We start from the raw sequence: 11,316 nt of genomic DNA, 5'->3' as shown, positions 1-11,316 counted from the left end.
TTTTAATCTTTCATGTGGATGATGTTGGACAAAAACATTGATTTTTGCTTTGTTTATAAAAAAGTCAAATTTGTTTATACTCACAAATCAAGTATGATCCTATTAGAAATAATCTAATAGGCAACGTAGTTATCATATCAATGACATATGTTATAAAAGATATACATATTTAAGCAAAAGTATTGAAGTTGTTAATACTTCAATCTTATTCAAAGTCTTAGATCATAAACAAGTATACCATGAAATATATAAATCATAAATTGATACTTAAATACGAAGAAAAAAATGAGTATCATTTTTAAATTTTTTTATTAAGAATATTGACATCTCAAAATCTTTCAAGCAAGCATAGAAAATCACATACCTTAGGATTATTTCTTCAACAAGGACATTGTACATCTAGATTACTTGTTTTCCAACGAATATTGAATACTATCGGGCAAGCTCATGCTAATAACGTGTTATAAATTAATAATAATGCAAAGAACAAAAAATAATAGATGAAAATAAACGGAGATTTCTATTGCATTTCTCTTCTTTTCCATCATCATTACAAGTAGTATACTCCTATATATATATATATATATATATATATATATAGGGGAGATTAGACTCCTCATTTTCTAATACATAAATAGGAAAGGGTTATAAGAAGATGAAAGGTGAAAGGTTGAGGAAGATGAAAAGTAAAATGTTGATTATAATGAACATCCACTTAATAGCATTCATAACACAAAACAATTTTTTAACATAAATGATGACTAAAACATTAACTTTTAACGTTGTTGGCTTGATAACGGCTTGTTAGACTATATGCACGTAATGCTAACCTAACATAATTTGTTTTATATGTCACGCCAACAAATAATTCAAAAATTATAAAAATAAAAAATCAAATTTAAAAAGCTTTAAAAAGCTTTAAAAAGTTCATAAAAATAAAAAAAACTAGCATGGAGTACACGTGGACTGTCATACAGGTTGGCGTGTTTAAAAATTGAACATTTTAATTAGTATTCTCGTTAAAAAACATCATTTCCACTATTTTTCAAAAGGTTGATAGTCAAATTTGATTTTTTTTTTTTTTAAGTTGAGAGCCAAATTTAGCAAAAAAAAGAAGAAGAATAATGACCAAATTGATAAAAGATGTAAACATCAAGAACTAAATTTAGCATTATGCCAAAAACTTTTAACTCAAATTATTTTTTTATTAGGGATTATAAGATCTATAATGTTATAATATATATATGTACGAATTAATATTTGATGCTATCAATGTATATATTTAATGCATCATCACTTATATTTATATTAGATTTCAATTGTTTTTCTTGATGATATATGCCTTTTCCTCGAATTGCATTAAACTATATTAAGCATTATCGTCCCCGACACTGTTTTCCGTATTATAGGTGGTGATGTTTTGAAACCACTTATATCCCAGTTTTAGATACTCCAGTCGACCAAAGCACCATTGCTTTAAGCTTTAGAATTCGAACCTTAGAGTGTTATGCTGCTTCATCTCTTTATTTTTCTCCAAGCATTCATGTTCGACAAATTTTCATACATGAACGCGTGGATATGTTCTTTTAATGACATTTCTTGAGGTATAATTATATGTGTCTTTATCCATTTTAAGATCTAATATCAGTCTTATTTAAGTCGAAGGCAATATTCAAGTAAAGCTATCTCAATAATGATGGGAACAAATTTACTTGCACTTCTTTAAACCCTCCCAACAATAAAAACTCTAAAATTCATCTTTAAGATTTCGTTAATAACACTTCAAATACATGGTGAAAATAAATAAATTTTGCAAATACTCAAGACACAAATATATTCGTATCTAATATTCTTTTCTTTTTCTTTTCGTTCAATCAAGGTAATATATATATAAACCAACATTCAAAGGCGTAGTGAGAGGAGTAGGCTTGGCCTTAGTCAAATGATCAAATTGCTATATAAGGCCTTCTAATAAGAAAAATCTTAAATTTAAGCCTTTAGTTAAATGGAAAAATTCAAAATTTTGCCCCTCTATAAAATAAAAATTTTAGTTTAAGTATTTTTAACACAATATATTTAGTTTTGGCCCTCCCAATATTTTACAATTTTATTGACCCCTAGAAAATTTCTAACTTCATCCCTCCAACATTCATACTCAACTCCAAAGAACATAGCCTGTATTGTTCATCTAAGAAGTGATGATTGTAAGACCAATCATAAGCTCTTTTAAAGCCTTTCTGATTACTATAGATCTGTTGTATTCTAATTTGCACAAAGTGATCATTGTAATACACTAATCCTTAGTTACTTCCAATTTTTAATAGTATCATCTTTATATCTACTTGTTTTGAAGATGAAGGTCAGGAAAGCTTTCCCGGGATATATATATGTTTTCTTGATCTTCATCTTCAAAACATCCTATGGTGTTATGATATCTTATTCTAATTTATCTTCGGGTATCAGTGCACCAAGAATGTTAATATGCTATATATATTCTGAAGACAACAAGGTCATTGGAATATTTTTAACTATAATTTAAGGAAAGATAACATATGTGAGTTTGATCTAAAAACCCTAAACAGATGAAAAGTTGTTACGTTGTAGATGAGACAGAGGAGGCCGACTGCAACTTGTTTGGGCTGCGAAACACAAGGCAGCTGACATAGAATTTCTCGAGGCTTTCTTTGAAATGGAGGGCTTTGGAAGAGTATACAATTTATGGGTATCCCCCATTAATCCACCCCCATACCTTTTACATGCTTTCATTTTCTTCTTGTAACGAGTTTCTTTCTTTGCAAAATCTTGTATGTTTTTAACACTTGTCAGACATGTGAACGACTGAGACTTTCCCTCGAAATACTTTGAAAGTCCTCTCCTGCAGCCAATCACTCAAGGTTAAGAATCTTTGAAATCTTCCCATTATTCTTCATGTTATATATAGATATGTAAATGTACTAACTTGATGGGAAGTTGAGCCATGAGTTGTGATAATTCATATAAAGGTCCTTTACAATTGGTGGACAAAATTGAAGTTGATGAAGAAGATGCATCATCTACCAGGTCTCAGGATGAAGAACAATTTCTTGAATAGTCTTCCATGGATGATTCAGAAGTTGCTGTTTGATCACCATTTTCCATGTTCATCAACTCATCATCATCATAACCTGGAGAGTACTCAAAACATTTCTTTCTGATCATCTTCTTCACCATTTCTCATGACTATAGAAACAAGCTTGAAGCGTAGAACTGAACAAGATTTAGATTTATATAATACCCAGGAAAAAGAACTTCAAATATATATATATATATATATATATGCATATAAAAGAATAAATGGATTAGGCTTTTCTGAGGATAATGATTCCATCACAGCCAATACATCAATTCATTAATTAACTATTGGAATTAAAGATAAACTTTAGAATGTAGAGAAATAAACAATGTAAAGAGGGTTGGATGAAAATTGGCATGCACCTGGCTAGTTTGCTTAGATAGGTCATTGTCAAAATGTAATGCTGGCATATCCATAGATTCGGCATTATCTTGTTATTTTATTTTTAAAAAGTTTATCTGAATTTTAAATTAAATTTGTAAAAATAATAAAAAGAGGATAAGTTCGTCACCTTTCAATTTTAGAGCGACTCATAACCATTAACCACACACAATTTTATTTACTTTCAATTTCCTTTTTCCATTTTATTATTAAAATCATGTCAACTTCAACCTCAATTATAATTATGGCATACCCTAAAATAGCCTACAGCATTTCACCACAATACCCCTTATTTGTATTACATTTTAGTTTTTATTATTATTATAAGCATACTAAATTAGTAAAATGAGAGAGCTTCGTTAAAATTTCACAGTTGAATATTTATTTTAGTTTTTATATGTAGGATATATTAATAAATTTAAGCTTAATATTTTTATATTTATTCAATTTGAACCCTATTCTTTTATTGAAAGTGAAAATAAAAATTTATTCGAAACAAATTAAAAGATGAAACAAAACCAGTTTATATTTTCTTCTGAAAATAGAACAATTTGGTATATTTCCAGAGACATTACAAGTCTTTCAAGGAAAAACAGTCAACATAAACTGTTATAAAAACACTGGAATTGAAAATGAGAGGTACATTTTGAGAGAGAAATTTACATTGAATAAAGATTTATGTTCACATTTGTCTCAATGGTTCCTTAAATACCACCATCTATACCTAGAAACTCCTATGGGAACTTTCCCCATTGATTTACACCATATCGTATTAAGGACTCCAAATTGTGTGTTATCCCATCCAAGGTGAAGTGTTGACGTTTTATATACAAAAAACAATTTGATGAACTTTGATAAATTTTCATGTGCTTAAACATTGTATATCATAGTAGATTGAAAGGAAGATGGAGACACTACAAAATATATATCTTTTTTCCATGTATAAGAAAACGGTCAGTAAAACCTATAAAATCTGTGGATATAGCACACCAAACCCTATACTGACGAAAAAAGGATGTAACATCCCAAAATTTTTAGTTGGACTCATGCTACTATTCTGATAAGTGAGAAATTTGAAAACAAGTTGGATAAATGAATCTTACAGAATCAAAGTTAATAATTGAGATGAGATTTAACAAAAAGAAATTTAGAAGGGGAAATGTGATAAAAGGACTAAATCATAAATTTTGAAAAGTTTAAAGACTAAAATTCAAAGTTAGCCAAAAAGGAAAATACGAGTTTTATTGCCTATTTGAAATAAGGATAAATGGAATATGAATTAGTTTGGTGAAAATCACTTTTGGGATTAAATTGAAAAGATTTGGAAGTACAAGGACTAAATTAAAAATTTCCAAATTCACCAAGAAAGGGGCAAAACTATAATTCCAATCACACAAGGATTTATATTAAGATTTATATATGAATTAAGAAATTGAATTGGTCTAAGGTGCCAAATTTTGAGAAGAAATTATGAGAAAGGGTTAAAATGGGCAAAATGATATTTTTCCTATAAAGGGTAATTTGGTCAATTCTTAATACTTTTTAATGGAAGTAATATTTAAATGTGATATCTGATAGTAAAATTTATTTTGGATCGTTGGAACCTCGTATTAAGGAAATGTTCCTCAAATAGTTGGACATAAGCCCAAGGCCCATGTGTTAATAATTTTTTAAATGGGTTGAGAACCCCATCAACCTCATTTTTCTTTTTCTTCTCTAGTAACCCCCCCCCCCAAATTGTTCATCTTCCTCCTCCCCATTTCCTTTCCATTTTGTCTTATGAAACAACCTCCTAAACTCATTTTCATCATCAATCTCACTATTATTAGCCTAGGGTTTGATGGATTTTTGTGAGAAAATGAAGCTTGGGGGAGAAAACTTCAACAAGGTAAGAATAGTGTTTTACTAACTCTTCTAACAAGATATTTGATTTTAGTGATTATAAGAAAGCTTGGAAATAATTGTTATACAAATATTTTGATATATGTTTTGTTTATGAAAAATGTTGATGATGAGAATGGAGTTTCCAAGCTTGAATGAGGGTGGAATCAAGATTATGTGTTGTAAAGCATCTAAAAGAGTAAGTACCCTTGGATACTATTACTTTTCTTAAGCTAAAATATTTTAGGAAAGTAATGAATTTAAGTTATTAATATAAAAATAGTGTAATAAAAATGAGATTTATTACATGAATAAACATTAAATGTGTTTTTATTGGGCAAATGTATTTAATATGTCACGTGAATGACTTGGTTAACAACATTTGCATTAAAACAGTTTTGGGAAACAATAGTAATGTGACTTTGAAAATTCACCAAAAATTGTAGAAATTTAATTAGAAGTTAAGCCACATATGGTTTGAAATCCTACTGAGCCTAGTTTTTATTTGAACAAATGGAACTTGCATCCAAATTATACATACAATAGGAGATAAATCTGTTTAAGTGAGGGAAGGTCAAAACTGTTGGTGGCATCCCTTGTTTTGATTTTGAAATTTTGTTAAAAATTGTATAAAATGAATTAGAGGATGATCTTTATGTGTACGAAAAACATATTGAGTCTAGTTTCTAATGAAATAAACAACAAATTCATCCAAATTACAAAATAGGAGAATAATATTTTTGAGTGAAGAGAGGTCAGAGTTTTTTAGCAACAACTTTGTCCCGACTTTAAAAATTTTGTTAGCATGCGTGTACAAGAGCCTAAATTTTGGAAATTTTGTTATTGAAAGTTTCAAGTGTCACGGGCCAAAGTACAAATCCTATGACCATCACACAAAATGCATCCCATGGAGGTCTATCGGTTAGATGGGGATAATTTGACCAATAAGAACTGGCCGAATTCAAAAAACTATTAAAGAAACCTGTCTATTTGAAGCCCGGGTAGCCCAATGATGCAGATATGGGAAATTAGGCTACCTTGGTAAATGGGGAACTAAACTTAGAAGATTGAGGGGAATCATATTTGATAAGATTAGATTTGATTTGATTTGATTTTGTAATCTTGTTCGGGAGCATCACATCACCCATCAAGTTTTTAAGGTTGTTCTTTATTATTAAATGTTATTTGTGCAGGTTATTGACATGTACATAGAGACTTGGACTATCATCAGTGTTTATAAGTGTGTGAATTTGTAAAATCAAGTGTTGTTTGTAACAATCTTGAAAGGTTAAAACAAGTATTTGAATTATAAATTGGTTTAAACGTTTACGGCTTGAAACTATGTTTATATATGATTTAGTAATGTTTTTAAATATTTTGGAACCAAGAGATATGATTTGATGGTATTTAAGTATATTTTAGAGTATTTTGAAGTGTTTTGAGGACACTCAGTAAGTGACGTCGCGACTATAAAGTTGTAAATTTGTGACTATGAAGTGGCAACATCGCGACTACGGAGCCCAATGTCACGACTTCGCATTCTCATCGTCATGACCTCATGAGTTCCGCATCGTGAAGTCGCACCCCTATAGCAACCCAACACTTTTTCAAGTTGTTTTGACCTTTCGGGGCCGTTTTGGGTTTCGATCACATCCGATTAACTCAAAATAAATTTTAAATGATTTTAAATTACTTTTAAAGCTTTCAATTTGTCTAAAACATATATTAATTATTTTTTAAAAATGTTTTAAACCTTAAATTCTTAAATAAAATCAAGATTTCTTACACGTTCATGCTTTAATGGCTTTCCCCTTTTGTACTGATCGTTGGGACGAGTGAGGGGTGTTATAAGAGAGATGTTCCGACAAACTTTTGGCCGTCGGGAGATATGTCGTTTGTATAACCTTTTACTAATTGTCTTATCCCGACGATAAGGTGCTCTAACCTATATTAATGGGCTTTTTTGTCCCTAAAAGCAACTGCTATCCTAATCATGATTGTAACACCCCACACCCGACCCAGTCGTCAGATCCGAATGTGTGATGTCACATTACATTGTCAAAGCAACTTAGACTAACACAAAACATTTTTCACTAATATTCACTATGTAATTATCACTCATATCAATGCAATCATCAATCGCATCCATATACGTACATTGAATATGTCAAGATTATTAAATTAACAAGTTACGAAGCTATACGGGGTCAAAATTGGAGCTATGTTTTGAATCTAAACTCAGAATCCAACAGTATGTCTCGAGACAACAAGACTAGGTCTCAAGATAGTTCTCCCTTGGTTTAATACTTTTTCTTCGATGATGATATGTCTCGAGACTTCGGGGTTCAAGTCTCGAGACTTGGTCCTTCATGTCTCACGAGTGGTCTCGAGACCTAAAACAGAGATAACTATTTTAAGTTCGATGTTTACTTATTTCGAGACAAAGACCGCTAGTCTCGAGACATGCTCAACATGTGATGTCTCGAGACCTAGATTCCATAAATACACAATTAAACTAATTTTATTCATAGTGTCTTAAGACATGTTCTTACTGTCTTGAAACCAAATGGTCAAATTACCTATGTTTCATTTCCAACAATATTAAAAGAGGTCTTTAACACAATTTTACCTATGTCAACATTATACCAAATCATTGTTCCTCAAATTGGTCATTCTAAATGCACCCAACACATACTATTCACACCATTGTATGTATTGATTTTAAGCATAAATGAACAAGTTATTAAATAGGTAAAACTATATATATCATCATCGAATTGGCTAATCAAACTTAACTTCAATACAATTAAAAGGAATTTTTTTCATACTTGACTTTTCAATTTTTACCTTATTCAATGAATTAAAGGAAAAAAAAGTTTGGCGTCATTATTAATATTGGCATAAGTATAATTAGAAAGAAAATAAGTATAGTTTGACCTTTTCATGTTTATATACAGCAATTACATGTAAACATTCACATTTATATACAAAATATGAACTACTTACATTTATATACAGTACACCATAATTTTAGTTCCTAATTATAGACATACATATATGTATATATGGCTTAAGTATAATTGGAAATAAAATAATTATAATTTCAATTTTATATATTTATAAAATATGAATCTTGATGAGTCCTCATATGATTATTTTGAGTTATAACTTACTTACATTTATTTAGTGTTTTAGTATTTTTATATATTTTAAATTCATTTTAGTTTATTTGACTTTTTATGTTTGTATTGTAAATATTGTGTGTTTTTAGTGTTTTTACACATTTAGTTTCAATAAAATATTCCATGTAGAATTTGCAGATAAAACAAGTTTGGGAAGAAGATGTCAATACATGGAACTATGAGATTAAATGCACTAAGCCTAAAGTTGATCCAAGATGTTAAGTGACAATCCAATGCTTAAATATTCAAATTTTGTAATTTGGACACATTTAGAAGTTCCAGCCAGAACACTTCTTGGTGTTTCCATCATTTCTCAAGCCCCAGGACTACATTTTGGGTGTACTTTATATTGTCGAAAAGGGAATTTGAGGATATACCCAAATATTGGAACACCAACACCAAAATGCATCAAGAATAAATCCAAAAGTAAAAAGAAAGTTACAAATTTCACATTGATGGATAGTTTTGATGCATTTTCGTGTTTGAATCATATCTCCTAATATACTTAGAGTTTGGAGCTGAAATTTCTACAGTGAATATAAAAGGTGTAGTCCATCAATCAACTTTATTAGACTTTTCCCATTTGAAGACGTTAGCTTGGATAAAAGAAGTCATCAATTAACATGTGAAAAATGACTCAAAAGATGACAAAGAAGTGGGAATAGTAGTTTATTACTAGCAAGTCCTTTGCATTGTTATTTTCCTCTTCACAAGCCTCTATAAATAACCTTTGGTTTTAGAATAGAAGGCATATTGAAGTTGAGATCAAGATAAATTTCTTGTTAAGTTTCTGTTTGTTTCTTTATTCGTGTAAAATCTCAAGTTTCTTATATCTAATATGTTTTTTCATATACATTTGAGTTGTTTAATTTTGTTATATTATTCTAACTTTTCAATGCTGAAGTGAAATGGTGAAACTCTTGGCAAATATTAAGGTAAATTTCATACTCATCATTTGAGCTAGATTTAATTATCAATCACTTGTTATAATTATACTTGTAAAGTAAGATATTTTATTTGTTATAGACAATATATCACACAATGAGTGCTTGGATAAATTAACCTTGATTTGTTGTAGGCATATAAAATTGACATAATAAATATTTGAATTTTTTTTAAAGTTTTGAAGTTATCGAGTTATTATAATACCATATGTTATATTTTTGGACTGAACTTAAAAACTTGAACTTTCATGTTGCATCAACTTTTGCCTATAGATTCATTTGATAAACTCTTGGACTTATTGGACACTCCTTTGATGGACATACCTTTACTCATGAATTCATATGCTTAATTATTGGACGTACATTGCTAGATTACCCGATTGGGACCTCCATTTCATGTGGATTCTAATTAAGCAATAGTATTGAGTATTAAAATTTAATCTTAATATGACATCAAGAGTTGATCCTCTAACCTCAACATATTTTCTTCCAAGTATTTGTTATTATTATTATTTTTAGTTAATTTCTTTCATTATTTTTATTCTTATTTCTAGTGTTTTTTGCTCTTACTTTCATTTTCGACATTCATTTCAAAGTTAAGTGTTAAAATTTGTTCTAACATAATACTTATAATCTTGTAAGCTCTAATCAATTTCCACGTGGATCAACCTCGAACTCTCAAAATTTTATTACTTGAATATAACCTACACTTGAATTGTAAAGTTCGTATCACATCTACATTCACATAACTATAAATATATCCATGTGCAAATATAGCTATTCAAAAGCCACTACTTTGAAACATCATCTTCATTCAAACTTGATTTGATGAGTATGTGTATGCTAATATTTTTGAATTTATTATTATTTGTAATTATTTCAATTCTATTATTGGTTATTTATATTTTATTATAATATTATAATGAAGGTTGAAATACTTTTAATAATTTTTTGCAAAATATACAAGGATTTTTATTTCATGATATATTTGACTAATTCAAAATGTACATGATATATTTCAATTTATCTCTATACTTTTATTTTATTTTTTAATTTTTAAACAGATGTATATGCAATTATATTTTTGGTGAAAAAAAATAAAATTACCTCAACTCAAATGCTTAAAAGCACCACAAGCTTTATCTTGTTGAAGGGACTCTATCACTTCATAAAGAGCCACACCAAAAAAGTGTAAGCTTGACTTATATGTAAGCTAGACCTTAGCCAATCGATCTGCAATTAAGTTTGTTTCCCTAGGCACAATTCTAATCCACCACTTTCCTTCAGAACACAAAATCCTTTGAACCCTTCTAAGGACTGTGATGCTTGGATATTCTAAACCCTTATTTGACAATGCATTTGCCACGTCTAAATTGTGGCTCGTTTGTATCCTTCATTTAATAGAATGAGGATCCCATCAAGAATACCCCAGAGTTTTGCCTCAAAAGGAGTACAGTTACTTAATAATTGGTTATAACCCAAGATCCAATTATCAATCTGAACACTTATCACTCCTCCAGCAAAAGCATTTCCCGTAGCTCGCTCCACTGCACCATCAGAGAAAAGATGGACCCACGTTCCTTCAGAATATTTTTGGTATTTTGTTTTTGGGAAATTGGCTTTATAAATGTTTTAACAAGATTTGAATTATTGAGCCCAAGTGAGAGAAGCTTTAACAATTTCAGCAGCTGACCAAGTAACATTCTGAAAGATGAATAGATTTATATTCTTCCAAATTTGTTAGGTGATGAGACCAAAAAAACACGACCAGAGAACTCCATGTTCCTGTAATCTCATGTGGAAACAAATATTATAA

At 29.6% G+C, this 11,316-nt stretch overlaps 1 long non-coding RNA gene across 1 annotated transcript; it reads right to left on the bottom strand.

Annotated features, from left to right (window-relative positions):
• Positions 1-2,386: 2,386 nt before the first annotated feature.
• Positions 2,387-3,358, bottom strand: LOC105789809 (uncharacterized). Its single transcript, XR_008190753.1, has 2 exons — positions 2,960-3,358; positions 2,387-2,875 (listed from the first exon to the last, which is right to left on the bottom strand). It is a non-coding gene; the product is annotated as an uncharacterized LOC105789809 (long non-coding RNA).
• Between the last annotated feature and the right edge of the window lie 7,958 nt (positions 3,359-11,316).

The sequence above is a fragment of the Gossypium raimondii genome, chromosome 2 (genome assembly GCF_025698545.1).
Source record: "Gossypium raimondii isolate GPD5lz chromosome 2, ASM2569854v1, whole genome shotgun sequence".
NCBI classification, from domain to species: Eukaryota; Viridiplantae; Streptophyta; class Magnoliopsida; order Malvales; family Malvaceae; genus Gossypium; species Gossypium raimondii.
The sequence above is the reverse complement of the archived record's forward strand: the minus strand, read 5'-3'. Positions and strand labels throughout refer to the sequence as shown.